At 36.3% G+C, this 15,688-nt stretch overlaps 1 protein-coding gene across 2 annotated transcripts in view; it reads left to right on the plus strand.

Moving 5' to 3' along the window:
* LOC128989838 (uncharacterized) overlaps positions 1–15,688 on the plus strand; it is a 360,429-nt gene that overhangs the window by 231,951 nt on the left and 112,790 nt on the right. The gene's annotated exons all lie outside the window — the stretch shown is intronic.

Below are 15,688 nucleotides of genomic sequence, written 5' to 3' on the forward strand. Positions count from 1 at the left end.
TAATACATTGATTATCGATGGTTTGGTATCATAATTTAGTTTTCTAGTTTGCATAGCCCTTTGACCTCATTTTTTGTTAATTTCTCGGGTACGATAAGAGCGGTGAGCGGCGTCGCTGTGACATCTGGTCTCATATAGGTAGTTGCGTGTAAATTTAAATGTGATTACCCTGCATTACTTTTGGGTAGTGACAGTAAGTGGTGTCTAATCAGTAAGCTGCTTTGGCTAATCCGGACAGATTTTCGCCCAATAGCACTCGCCCTTCAGAAGAATTATGCTTTCTTGTAAACCATTCAGTGATAATGCTAGTCTAGAAGTAGGAATGAACACCCTCAAGTATGAAAATAACCTATCACCGCCATCTTTAAGTAGCCGAATTTAATGGTAATATTCATCAATCACTCTTCTCTTGTTATTTGGTTGTACTCCCGAATATATCCTTCGCCTCTAATAAGAAGTAAAATTTTTTTTTATTGACAGACAATTGTCAGATAATATAAATGGAAGTTCACCCTGCGGGTCTTAACAGTTTTTCTTCTTGAACTAGAATGAAAACGGAAGAGCCAATGAATTTTAAGAAAATTGCCGCTTTTCTCGTAAATACCATCGTTCAGGTTCCCGTTTGCCACCCACCAAAGATCATCTACAGGAACGATTTATTCTACCAAACTATGTAACCTAAAAACGAAGAATACAAGAAATAAATACAACCACATAATACTTAAGTACTTTCTACCACTGTCCTGTTGGAACTCGTACTTCTTTAACTTCAAAAGGAACAATCAATTTTTTATTAAAAAGTTAAATTAACTATTTCCAGAAAACACCAACTTTCCCCCGTATGCACGCTGTATAGAGCCCCGTGTCACAAAGACTTGATAAACGCATGTCCTTATCCAGGATTGTTTTCTCTTCCGCACGTTCCGAGGATATCTAGAGGGAGATTTATCACTGTTTCATTCTCATTCCTTTGTTACATCTGCGTATGTTTTCTGTTAACAGTTTGCATAACATATTCATTGTGAAATGCTGAATTTTTTTAATAATTTAAGTCTAAACAAGTTTTGGATTCAGGCATTTTGTTTATACTCGAGCGATCCTACTTATTTAAGTTAAAATAGTCAGAAACTAATCAAATTGTTGTCTTTTACTTTACGTTAAACCAAGATTTGTAAGTTTAAAAAATTTACAAGACTTTGAATTAAGTTACAAATCATTATTTTTTACAAAAGTAAATGTAAAATTCTTTGCTGATTTCGTCGTAAAACTAATTTTGCAAGTTGGCTACTTTTAATGGTATAGTCATAATGTTTGAACAGATGATTCGATAGTTTTTAAATTAGTTATCAATAAAATAAATATTTTGAATTCACTCAAGGCCCCCAAAAAGAAGCCTACAGCAATTTACAGCCATGGCGATAACATCACAGTTTTAGTGTGAAAGTCTTAGAATAATCTTGTAGATTTCAAGTTCCCACCCCAAGAGTTTTCAAATTCAATCTTACTCTCTCAAAAGACGTGAACAAAAACCCTTGAACTCTCGGAACTATTGTTGACATTGTTGATTACTCAGTGTAACAGTAAAGGGCTTGTGGCAATCAGGTAGTAGGTCTACTAAGATTTTTAATTCAATTCCTACTTTACAATTGAAATTTAAATTCAGCAGACCCCAAAAGAAGCTTACTGCAAAACATGAGCTCGTCGAATCATCAAGCATTACAACTGTGGAAGGCTTAAGACAATCCTATCATTTTCAAGATTCCTCCCATCCTAAACCCTTAAATTTAATTGATTATTTCAAGCGCCTGGACTTTCTAATCACTGTAAGCAGGCGGAAATAATTGTAAAATCGAGGTACGTCGCCAGCTTCTACAAGTCACGACTGCTGGGCTTCCTCCCTCGTGATCGGATGATTGCAGATGTAAGATGCAAGATGGAATCGTTTCCGCTCAAAGTCGTGCAATATGTGAAGACATTGTCTCTGTGTACGACGACTATAAATTTGTGTAGATTTATTTACAAGCTTGTGGATTGTGTTGTATTTAAGTTCTGAGTTGCTGCACAATTCTCTTGCTCTCATTCTCATTATTCTATCATTAGGGGTCATTATTACCCCTAATGATAGAACCCCCCTGGTGACATTATTCTCTTGCTGACATTGCTATAAAAGATTTTGTGGTAGGAAAAACTAATATATTGTATTTCGTTGTACTTGGGACTAGTTTTACAATTTCGATTATTTAACTTCAACTGAAGATACTATAGATGGTAAAATATAATTGCTAAATTGGGTCTTCTGTGCTAGGAAATAGTTGGAATAATTTGAAAAAGGTTTTATTGTACAAAAGTATTGTACTGTGTTGGTTTAATTGAAGTACACTTTTATTTTTTTATTTGTACAATGTAGAGGAGCGTGGGTTTTAAAACTGTTGTCTGAGATTATCCTGAAGGCCTAAGTTCAAATACTGTTCATCACCAATTAATTTATCCATGAGATAATGCTGAGATTCAGTTGTTCAAAGACCGTCTTGAGCTGCTGTATGCAGTAAAGCCATCTCTCGAGAAAAAAAGGAGGAAATATTTATCAAGTTACGTTAAATTTCTCTGTATTGCAACATCCTCCACAATTATTTGTATTAATTTCAAAAACATATATAGAGTTTTTAACTGTTTATGTAGTTAAAAATAACGGCGATACAAACAATTAGAAACGTTTTCCATGTTTTGTTGATATTGTGGGATGAATGGGTATAAATTATTTACGTCATTGTTATATCGAATGTAAAAGATTTAATTTGTTACAGCTTATAAATGTAGCTGATAAAAGCTTGTAAAAGATCACAATTTTACGGAGGGGTTTGGTGACAACGTTACGATCAAAGGATGGCATTACTTCTTAAAACTCTTTATGTTTGCCTACTAATGTTTACTTAACTTATTTTCTTACAATCAATCTTTCTCAACTCAAATAATTGCATAACAATTGTTTATACAAGTATAGAAACATATTCTGTAGAATGTTCACTCGTAAAAACCCCGTAGAGTTATAAACACTATAATTAGCTCTTGGTAAATTACACCACTGACCCATTTCATCCCGGCAAGAGCCGCATCAAGGCGTTTATGTAGCTTTTGATGGTAAAATATGAGTCCATAATCAAATAGACTCGTAAACACAGAGTTTCAGGTGCCTGTGGTGGGAGGGGGAGTGGGGTGACACGTTTGACACCGGATAGCCACCAATCTATGCCTCGTTTGAGAGCGTCTGTATGAGAAACTCGATATAGGCTCAGGTAGTGATTGAACTCAAAGCTCTGCCCGGAATGCCATTCATCTGTAGGAATGACCTGGTTAAAGCGTCGAGTTTTTAATCGGCAAACTTCCGTGGATTTCACAAATCTTTTCCCGTTTAGAGACTGATGGGATCCATCTTAGTAGTTTAGTAAGGGATCGTTGTTTCTGAAGATTTGAAGGTAAAATGTGGTGCAATCTGTTGTATTTTGTTGTTGAGAGTGAATGTAATGCTTACTTTTAATTATTCTTTTTCTTTTTACAGAATTGATTATTTGAAATATGTTCCCGATATTTGTAAGCACTGTTATTATTAGGTACAATGTGTAGGGCCCAATATATACTGCTACTGTGAATAAAGTAGCATTGCTTTTAGTAAAACTATAGGTCGTTCAGTGGTCAAAAACTCAACCAAAAAATATGTAATATACAAACTTGTCTATTTTACCCCACGGTGTAAATAAAACACGTGACTGGAATTTGTTCTAATTGTAATTTTTTTAATTTTAGATTCATTTTTTGCTTATTTTTTAGCATATTTTAATTTATGAAGGTATTCTGCACATCTACGGGAAAATATATACGATGCACACGAGCTAAGAAAAAAGGTTTTAAAGAAACATGCTTGCCTATTAATATATAGATACGAGATGGTATGAATGCAAGTTGAGTTTAGATTGGTTTAGATAACCGAACCAGCGTGCCTACATATTAGATGTTTCTTTAATCACAGTCATTTTTTAGCCCAATGTTCAAAGACAGCAGGGTATAGTTTACGCCCAGCGAAAAAAACAGCCTTTTCCGTATCATACAGAAACCTTAGGACTGCTATATGAGTAGATTGACCACTCATGCTCAATTTGAGTCATTGTTTATGTTACTGGCTACAATTATGAACATCTTATACTTTAGTGTAGCTATCAAAACTCTCAGTTTAAATGTTCCCTAGGATAATCAACATGTACAAAATAAGTGACCGGTCTTGTTGCTGGTCCGCTCTGATCGGTGAGCGGTTTGACCTATATCCCGGGGCTGGTGGCGAATTAAGTAACGTTTCGGACATCCCAACAGCCGCGTACTCCGGACAGCGGATCACGCAGAACGGGGAGTTCCGGGAGTTCTTTGTTGCCCTGGACTCAGAAGGCCCGGGGCAGCGGCACACTGACCCCTGGAATTTCAATTTGGGGCTGTAATCGATAAGGTCCATGTAATTGGCGAAATTGATTGGTAAATTATTGTCCATTTGTCTCGATGTTGCAGATTCGTTTTAGTGCATTGAAACAATTCAGATATGTATTAAATTGGAAAGGTGTTTATGTTTTTTTACGTTATGATGACACGATTAAATTAGATTTACAGAGGTAGTGGTTTGGGCTTTTCTAGAAATTGCTGGTGAAATATCAAGCTTATGCTTGCTCATGCGGTACTATCATTTACATGCTGCTGCTACTTGTTTTCCGATCCATGCATAATTTTTTTGTCATAGGACGCTAGGCACGAGCCCGGAGTTGTTTTTCACATTACTTCAGGCTAGGGGTTACGGCATTATCACTTAGATCAAATCCATTGATGATTTGGCGGGATTTGAACCCGGGACCTCAGGACCTCATAGAATGTATACGTTAAGTCTACGCATATATTATAACAGTACGGGTACTTCACCGTCTTAATTAGCGAGCGTATGAGGTTTTGCTATTGGTTGACTTATGTCATTACTATTGTTTTATTAGTAGCCACTTAAACAAATGGGTGTTGTCGAAATGAGCTATTGACAAAGTTTGCCAATTACTGTTCTCTGTCAAAAACGACCTTTCGATAACAATGGCAAATTAACACGAACCATCATAGTTTTAACAACTAAGGTAGAGTATATAATTTCGACAGTAACACAATTTTGGGGAAGCTCATTTAAACTGCGGAACGTGCATAGGAGTAGTACCCTACGATCGTAAGCATTATCATCCGCTAAATGACATATCAGAGCTTCTTAATCTTCAACATAATCGTGTGTCCGTATCAGCTGGTATATAGACATCTACGCCAGCGCAGTACTGTCTGCAGACCACCCAGAGCGCCTGCGTCGTACAATCCAGTGACATCCACAACACTGCGAAGCTGCAGTAGGGTCCCGTCGTGACGGTCGGGTCACGGTCTAATTTAGATTGTGAAAGCATAACCAGGGACAATAGGACTTGCGAAATCTCATCTTTCTCTGACATCTTCCCAAAATCATCTGTCAGCGCCGAAGCGGAAATTGTTGCATAATGTCATTGCAGATGTTGAGGTCAATGCATCTTACTTTTGTCTTTTGACAAATAGTCAAATTTTGGATAGTTCGAAAGTTTTCTCAGCTTTCACCATAAAAAAAAGTAATTTTCTTGGCTGAGTAAATAAGTTTTTGGTGACAAAGAATACTGATACCATCTGAAAAAAAACCTTGTAGGCCTATTAGATTGTTCATCGTTTTCATCTATTGTAAATATTTTTATTAACCTTTTGTATTAATACCAATTGAGAATATTGAAAGGCCCTGATAAAATTCAATCTAAAGCTAAAATATTTTGGATACTTGGACCACGCTTTCCTATTTATTGCTCTTAAGCTCTCGGTCTGCAATACAGCAGGCAACCGGTGCTCCCATTATCTTACCGATCTCGATCTTATTTTAATTCGTTCGATTTATTAACGTTTTGGTAACTTTTAAAATTTAATCATGAGAAGCCAAGAAAATCTTTAAATTACTGTCCTAAGCACTTAAAACAATATTTAAAAGTAACCTTGACTCGAAACATATTACTGACATGTTTAAACGTTTGTAAAGCAAACTTACTAAATGGAATCTCCACTATTCAATCGTAAAACTAAAAATATTTTACTTTGTAAACATCTCTTTGTCGGCTTCGCCACCTCTCCCTTTCTTAACCACATCAAACACTGTGACAGTTGTTGACACACACTTGTTACTTGATAAGCTCTACAGATATAAGGACCAGGGCAGTAAAACCCTTCGGTTATTGCTGCGCTGATAACATTATGGTTTCTTGTAAGTCCGTTTACAGCCAACAGCTGTTGATCTAGCTACAGCTGCTGCGTCCACGGAGTTATTCTGGGGATCTTTTATTTCATTTGGGCTTATTTTACGCCAATAAATGTTTAGGTATAGATAGTTTTTTTTTATTTTCTAAGTTCCTTATGGGATTGCAAGGGCCTGTTTGGGAACAGTATGTGTATTGTGTAACACTATGTATGTCTGTGTGTATATGTGCTTGTTTCTCGTGTTGCCGTTAGTTGTTACGCCATGGAATAAAATATCAGTTATTTCTTTCAATTCTAACCATCAGCCACTGGACAAAATTATACGCAATAGTGTGGCAACGACATAAGTGTATTGAAACCAAAGAAATATGTTACCGTGGTTACTGGTAACAGTGGTCTAACTGAGGGTACCGGTTCGATCCTGAGAAGTCAGTAGCTTTCTGATGATTCGATCTTGGACTCAGATGTCCTTAGTTAGATAGAGCTTACTAAGTTTTCGTTAGAAAATAAATAAAAACTTAATGCTTTTGGAAACAATTTACTTTACTGACAAATTTTAGTAAAGTGACTCTGTTTTATATAAAACAAACTAATGAGTTTACTAATGGAATTTGAGTATTTATTTACTCGTTTAATGTCAGAGTCTCGTGCCTATCTTAAAATATACAGTTGCATGCGAATGTTAATTAATTATAAAACTGTGAAATTAAAACCTTTTACGTCCAGTGTTTCTAAATATTACATTACATCATGGCAACAGGTGAGGCGTACAGCAAATAACCATCCATCTTGTCTCGTTAGATGACTTTACTGTATCTTGCTTCAGACGTGCGTTTACAAATTACAGGCAAAAAGTGTATAGACACAATAACTATCTATGCAGATGTTTTGGCAATGAGTGGTAAATATTTACTTAGCGCTGTAAAGGCTTGTTTTCACCCTAGGTCCATTTACAGTAATTTCTTATTAAGTTATCACTACTATATCTTTATAGGGAGGGGAGTATGTAAAATATAATAAAGGGTGGTTATCCCAATAACCATCAAAATAATAAGTTAAGTTTATGATAAAAGTCTGTTTTAATCAACAAAGTTTTTAAATCCAAAAAAATCTGCAAAATTACATAACAGGTACCTAAATGCAAATTTGAGTTTAAGCATTACTGGACTTCGAAAATCTGGTTACAGAAAATCAACAGGTTAAAATATATTATACCGTTTATTTTATAAATCGCCTACATCAAAAGTTGGTAAGTATATGTAATCATTTCTAACCTATTATTCAGTATAAAATATCTCCTTGGAATTCCATTCCCTTTGCCTCTGACCCTATAGGTTTGGCCTGAGACATTTCCTCTGACCAACCAGGTTTGGTCCAAGACATTCCCTTTGAGCTGCCAGGTTTGGTCAAAGAGTCGAAGACATTCCCTCTTCCCTACCAGGTTTGGTCTAAGACATTCCCTCCGACCTACCACGTTTGGTCTAAGACAGTCCCTTTGACCTGCCAGGTTTGGTCTAAGATAATCCCTTTGACCTGCCAGGTTTGGTATAAGACATTTTCTTTGACCTACCAGGTTTGGTCTAAGGCAGTCCCTTTGACCTGCCAGGTTTGGTCTAAGACATTCCCTTTGACCTGCCAGGTTTGGTCTAAGACATTTCCTTTGACCTACCAGGTTTGGTCTAAGAAATTCCCTTTGACCTGCCAGGTTTGGTCTAAGACATTCCCTTTGACCTGCCAGGTTTGGTCTAAGACATTCCCTTTGACCTACCAGGATTGGTCTAAGACATTCCCTCTGCCCTACAAGGTTTGGTCTTAGACATTCCCTTTGACCTACCAGGTTTGGCCTATAACATTCAATCCAACATTATGAGCTACCGTGTTCGGTATATTTGACACACGAAGCTGTACACAACAGTTATACACGTGTTTCTAGCCGGTTGCTCCCTTCTCCTCCTAGTCGCTCTGCAGTAGACTGTCAGCGGATGACGACTATGATGACAGACCACACCTGTTAGAACGGCTTCCTCCCCTCAAGACCTCGCAGCATCCTGCGTTCTCACGAGTGTGTTACCATTGCCTGGACAAGATTTTTATTTACACAAGTTTTAAAGGCTCGTTTTGGTAATTACTGATGAAAACTGTGAATGAATGCGTCCCTAGATCAAATTGACCTCAAACTCATTGGTAATTAGCGAGCTTTTTGGGTTCAAATCTTGTATATCACCAATAAGTACTAGTAGTACGCTTATTCTGCGCGTAATGGGATGAGTGAACGTGAGCGCAACAATGGAGAGTCCATCCGCACCTAGCCTACTTACCGGTGTCACTGGTGAACACAGTGTTATTTGTATAGGTAAATCAACCAAAAGTTTTTTGAATTGAGACCCGTATGTCCTGATTAACAGTTTTATAACTAAAAGGGTGTAAGATATCCTAAGAGGTTTATTATCTCTTTTGATCTTGTATTTGCCTATTCTCAGGCTAGTGGATGTCTTACCACTAGTACAACACTTACCATGCAAAACAAGTTGATCTGGTAGAGTAGGCAAACTTACAACTGAATTATATGATAACGTTGAGTGCACTGGACGTTGACTCGCGAAATAGCTACCTTGGTTTCCCGACGACCCTCAGTCACACGCACCGACTTCAACCATCGTCTTGTTCTTTAGAATATTTAACTGGTCTTTGAACAATTTAATACACATTACTGCATTCTTGTCTGGCATAGCAGTCTTTAATTTTCCCCTCCTCTTTGCACCAACAATCGACAATCCCTTCTTATGTGCTTCGATGTTAAACGGTAAGTATCGTTCCCATCTCTGTGTGCAACATACAGAATCACAGAGATTACATCTCCATCTCCCGCGGCGAGTGTTAGAAACAATGCAGTCGACGCAATGGGGAATATAACTGTAAATATGACCAGTTCACATTCGCACAATAACCAGAGAATGGAGTCGATAAGGATCGGAAAAGCTGTCGAAGTCGTGTGAACAAAGATTCGCACTTAAGATACTTGGATCATAAATGATCGCTTGATACGGTGAAATAGACACCCAAACCGCACTCAGGGACGCCCACCAGGTAAGGGGGGGGGGGTGGGAGAGGGTGAGAGGAGTAAAGAGAGGTATAGGAGTGAGGGAGAGAGAACTAGTAACGGAGTTGAAGAAATTACGTGACTTAGGAGTAGTTATGTGTTTAATTATACGAAAAGCTTATACGATAGCTATCGAAAAGATAGCTTTACTTACTAGAAAATAAAACAAACTAACATTTTACAAAGGGGTGGCATATCTACCTCAACATCTTGATTCAATGATTCGTTACACACAGAGCTTAATAAGTTATTGATCAGCATTGTACGTGTTATTAAATTTACGAAAAGTAAATAAAAGAAATGTCTTATAACACTTAAAACATATTTATGCTTAAACTGTTACTAGGATTCGCCTATTAGGTCTGATGATGATTGGAGTGTCCAATCGAAATCGATCACCACTTACCATCTTTTGTGTATATTTATCGTCTTGTGAGTAACAGTATAAGCGTAAATATATGTTTTAAGTGTTATAAGACGTTTATTTTATATACTTTCCGTAGATATAGCTTATAAGCTGGCACAAATACAAATTCAGTTCTAAATATGTATACTATAGTTATAGTACATTATCCGTAAAGTTTTTTTCTTATCTTACAGTGTGATTACTCGTAATACATAAGTGGATAAAAATTATTAAATGCCACAAAAACAGAAAATGTTCATACGAGGAAGGAAGCAAGAGTAATTTTTTTAGACATATTTTTTTCATAGAAATAACATATATTTTGAAGAAGGAACGTTACATGTGAATAACCACAGCAGTTGATTTTTCGTTACAATATTTCGTATTTGTCACGAACATCGAGAATACGTGTTGACCTGCCACATTGAGGTTTGACCATTGTATTGCGTAAAACCTCCTTGAATTTAGCCATTGACTAAACGTGATTCCTTGTACTTTAGTGGACCCGTTTCAGAAAATTCAATGTGAATTTCTGTATATAAAATATCCAATAAGTTACTGTCTGTTGCTTATATTTTATGTTTTTTCTACTGATGTTCAAACTTCGGTAACTAAATATAGCAATATAGTTAAGATAAATTGCTTGCGTGCCCTTTTGGTAATGTACAAAAGCACATAACTTACTTCTTTGTGACAAAAGTTAGGAATACGAATATGCTGATAATTCACTATCCACTGGGATCACTATCAGACTGGGACGGGTGGCGTCGTCCTGTAATCCAGCTACTAGGAGGTCACGAATTGTAGATATTTATAGGGATGCACTGTGGATGCGACACTCCCTGGTGTGATTAACGTCCGCACTAGTGAGTACTACGACTATCCGCAGTACTTTCCTGATAATTAGACCAATTCGTCAATTACGAGGAAAAATGTGGTTCGGATTCCACAATAAACTGTAGGTCCCTTAGTTGCCATTAGCTGTATGTGCTATTAATTAACAGCTGTGTCTAAGGAACATGTTGGCCTTAGTCACTAACAAGACTACAAGATCGCGCCACTCATCCTACACTCATCCTTCACTCATATTTGGGTTAAAATACGCACATAGTGGCGTCCCCATCTTAAATAATTGATAATTGATCATTTACTGTTCATCGTGAAGTAAGAGTAAAAAACATGAAGTTGACATTTTAACGCTTAATCCTTACCAAACGAGGAATACATATAGTAAAGATAGTAGGATTTTGAGTTGCGTTCATTCATTTTATTTAAATCCAATCAAATCAAATTTTGTGGATTTTTGTCGTAAAGACTTATTTATTAAAAATAGTTCTCTATATTCTTCATATTGTTTCCAACTGGGTCAGACCCGATCTCGTGGAGAAACGACGAAACAAGTTTTACCGCTTGTCAGGTCAATTCACAAAGCATGTTTCATACCAAGGATATATTGACAATCTGCCCGACAAATGTTGTATTGGAATTAAACCAAAACATTATAAATCAGTATCGACGGTTATAACTCTAAGACTACTGCAGTATTAGATTGTAGCTTGAAGATATTTGAGAAATGTCAAACAGTATTATTACTACTTGAGAAATGAGAAATGTGGTCTGAAGTAATAAGGTGTATTACAGATCTTAATACGTCAGCAATGTCACATAATTATTCTTATGGCGAGTATTAAAAAAAATAAGTTAGATTGGGACTTGATGGTTTTAGAATTTAGGGACTTCGATAAAAAAAGATGAGTAAACATATATTCTTGCCTTCTTAAATTTCCAAAGTCTAGTTTGATAATTGTAGTGTTCAATAGTTTTTTTGTATACAATTTTGAATTCATTAGAATAATTCAGAAACAAGAATATTTTGTTGATAGTATTTGGTCTTTTTTTATACATTCAATTTTACACTATTCCCATCAGAAGCTACAGAAATTCTACTCTGGGTTATTGGATGTACCAATGCACCAGATTTACACACGCTTTTGATGCATATTTTCACAAAATAACATTTTCTCTAGCTTTAACGAATACAAGTTGTGCTTTTGTTAACCATGTGGTATAATTATTTTGTTTATCCAACCACATTGTTTACGGGATTTTACTCAGTGCTTAAGATTTCAAACAGCCCACAATTCTAGTGTATGCATTCTTGATCTGTTAAGTGTATAGCCTGCTGTTATACGATACTAATGGTATAATGTTAGTGACTCCATTGGTACAAATAACCCTCATTGTAAGCACTTGACGATCTAATGTGCTTCAAAGATAGGATAAATATTGTTTACAGTAATGTTTTAACACACAGTTAAAGTTAATGATCAAAATTTACTCCTTGTTTGACAAGTTTGTTTCGTCCAAAAATCCTACTATAATTTTGAAGATTTTCAATGAAATATAACTAGTGTACAGGAAATGATAATATTGGTAAATTGATTATAATGATTGATAATGTTACAACACATTATTCTCCATGAAAAGTGGTTTGTTTCTTTTGTGTGTTCAGACTATTTTTAATGCCAAATTGAAATTTTACCTTTGTCATCCAGCTCCTGATTTATTCAACTTGTTACGGCCGTTTCAGCATCACTGTGCCATCGTCGGACTGTTCAGCCAAAAGGCGTCGTTAAAACACAAAAACATATACACGAAACACACACATATTTGTAAAAACGGGGTTTTGAAAACAGGCCTGTTGAGGATAGTACATTCCCGAACTTGAGCAAGTAGCTGACTAACTGAGTAAGTAGTAGACTGCAAGTTGATAATAAATCAGGAGCTGGATGACAAAGGTAAAATTTCAATTTAGTTATAGAACCAGCTCAGGGGCTAGAAAATATGGATTATAATATTTTTAATGGTTTAAATCTGGAACATTGTTGATTGAGTTTTTGGAATAAATGGTCATAAGTTACCTAAATAGAAACAGCTGGCTTTGCTCAATACCTAAACTGCTCAAGTTACCTAAACCGGTGAGCTCATGTAAGCCACGTTCAGTGATAAAGAAAACCAAAGAAAAAAGTGTTAGTTTCCCCCTTATCTTATACAGTAGGGTAATGTTGTCATAGCTAACACCACTTTTTAGATAATAATATACGATTAAAATAAATAAAACACGTAAACGTTGATTTAAAATCATCTCCATTCCCTACAGCAAAAGCCGAAGTCCAGGGGACTTCTTTCACAATTCCGAATTTACTAAAATTGTAAAAGATTGGCTCAAAACGAATCCTTTTTATGAATCTGTTGAATTTTATGATGCTCCTCTGGCTGGCCATTGTTTTAATTTATAATTTGTATTTACAGTATACTCAGGTATGTGTCACAATTTTAGTTTCTTTTGTATTTTTGCCATAACTGCATGGTTTGCTGATTTGTTTGCTGTGTGAGATTTTAATCAATTTCAGCATGGTTTGTAATGGGGAAATTTCATTCATTTATATAAATTGGTTTGGTTTATTTTTAGCATAGTATTGACGTTACCTACTGTATTTATTACTGAATGAATGAGTAAATCTATTGAGTCTCTTGAATCTCTTTTGAACAGGTGAGTCTTCATAAAGAAACATTTTTAGACAACCCTATTGCAATACTCAAACCATCCAGTGCTTCAGGGAAAAAGCAAGACGTCTAAAACAATGACACGCATTGCTTCCCGTAACCGAAGCCCCATTGAGGTTTGGAAGGTCGGGTAGCTATGGAAACGCGACACTGACCGCGTAGCTATGTAAAGTGGTTCTGGTAGGCACGTAACGGGTACCACTCGCGAACGCACGTCCGCACGTGTACGTGGTTCGCACGTAATGACAACATAGCACGCGGGTCTACCACGAGCTGCCTGCAGCGAGGATCACAATCTTGGTGCTTACTTGCTCTCCTCCGCATGCCCACTCTTACTTCCTCTGATAAGAAGTTCTCATGCTTTCACTGATGGCTTTGATATTTCATGTGGAACCATAGGAAAATGTGTTGTTTCTGAGGAAAGTTTTGAATTTGGATTCGCAAAATATTAAAAAGAGGAAAAGGTCAATCAGGTAAGGTTCTATAATTGAAACGGATTGTTAAAACGTACAATAGCTATTTGTGTAACTAGTGCAGAATACTAGTAGAATACTTCAGTAAGAATACTTCATGTGCAGAAATGCTTACGCACGAGCCGCAGGCGAGTCAAGCCCTTAACAACACGTTTCTAAAGGTTAAATCCAAGCGTTGAACGAAATTAGAATGTTAACACAAAACACATAAATCATAGTATCAACATTCAAAAGGCTGTGCAACGCTGCACCAGCTGATTGAAGTCGTAGTATCTTTTGTGTTGCCAACTTATTTCCAAGCGCACGCGTATTACGTGCCTAATAAAAGCACACTGTTTTGTGTTTTTTAGAATACTGGAGTGCGGCAAAAGTCAGTAAATGCAGCAATTAGTTACTTTGCGTGCTATAGTCAGTGCAAGGAAGCTTGCTTTGTTGGTAACTGTATGGAAAATTAAATTTCTTATGCCAATGCCTTGTCGTGATATGAGTTCTTCATTAGACTGAGCTCATCTCGTCTAGGCCTATATTTTTTTATTTGCCGGGCAGGTCTGTAGCTGAATGCAGTATTTGAACAACTGAGTCAAGGCCTTGTCATATAGCTAAAATGCTTGCTTGTGCCTGTGCCAGTGGCATTTTAATTAAGTCAATTAAAAAACTTTTACGGGAAAGTTGTGTAAAACCTTTAAAGTTTTGTGGGCCGATATCGGAGACGGTAATGTTCTAATGTACTAGGATTTCAACACACCGATTTGTTAAATGTTAGATTTGAACCTTAATATACATCACGCACTCGAATCTGAAATCATACATGCTTGGAAACTATCCTACTCGAACGAAAGGATTGTTGTGTTTCCTAAGTCAACGTATATCAAGGTTCATTGAGTTTTATTACTCTACTTAAGTTTATTTTTCTGTTTCGTTACTATTTTAATATCGCACCAGAATTTACGTAATGCAATTCCAAACAAACATTTCAGACTCAGTTCCCTAACGGTGAATCTATTATCCAACCGTCTCTGAGAAACTTTTAATTAATTTGTTTCAAAAGTGGAAAAGAAAACCTGTATCCATTATCTTTGTCGCCGAGGCAACGTTGTACACCTGACGGGCTATTAATTAAGAAAATAATGGGCGAAAGAAACGGCAGCGATAAATGCAGCGGCAATTACTCAAATGACACAATGGCGTCTGTGACAAGGCAAAATGGCGGCAACTGTGACACAGTGACAATGTGGCACAGAAGCAACTAGTTGTCTCTGACACGCGGCTACAATGGACAATGGAAAAACTGTTAGCCTGGGAAAACTGAAAACTGGGAATTGAATTGTGCCGTTGTATTCGGAGAATTGTGGGGTTTCATTATTTTAAAACGTGCATGTTTCAAGCAGGCAAAGCTTTGATAGAAAACACATTGAGTATATCTTTGGACGGTAACTTTGTATTAAAATGCAATTTTAAATTTTAAAACGCAATTTTAAATTAATTATAATGTTATTGCCACATAAAACAGCAAATTTACAAACAGACAACTCAATTTACAAGATGACGAGATTGTTTACCCACTAGTATTGAAATATTTATAAAAACTGAGATTATATATGAGTCATGTGTATGAATACAATGTGATGAACACTACTAAGATTTCTGCTGATAAAAAAGTAGGCCCCTAATTAAATGCAATGTTAATTTGTACATTTCTCCTTCCAGCAATGAAAAAATCCAACAGCAACTCTGCTTAACTATTTAATGTTTCAACCTATAAGATGTTTGTTGGTATTTTTCCCTAATGGTCTATTCCAAATATCTAAATTCTTT

The sequence above is a fragment of the Macrosteles quadrilineatus genome, unplaced genomic scaffold (genome assembly GCF_028750875.1).
Source record: "Macrosteles quadrilineatus isolate MER2022 unplaced genomic scaffold, UCM_ALF_1.0 Scaffold_3__2_contigs__length_128488019, whole genome shotgun sequence".
Taxonomy (NCBI): Eukaryota; Metazoa; Arthropoda; class Insecta; order Hemiptera; family Cicadellidae; genus Macrosteles; species Macrosteles quadrilineatus.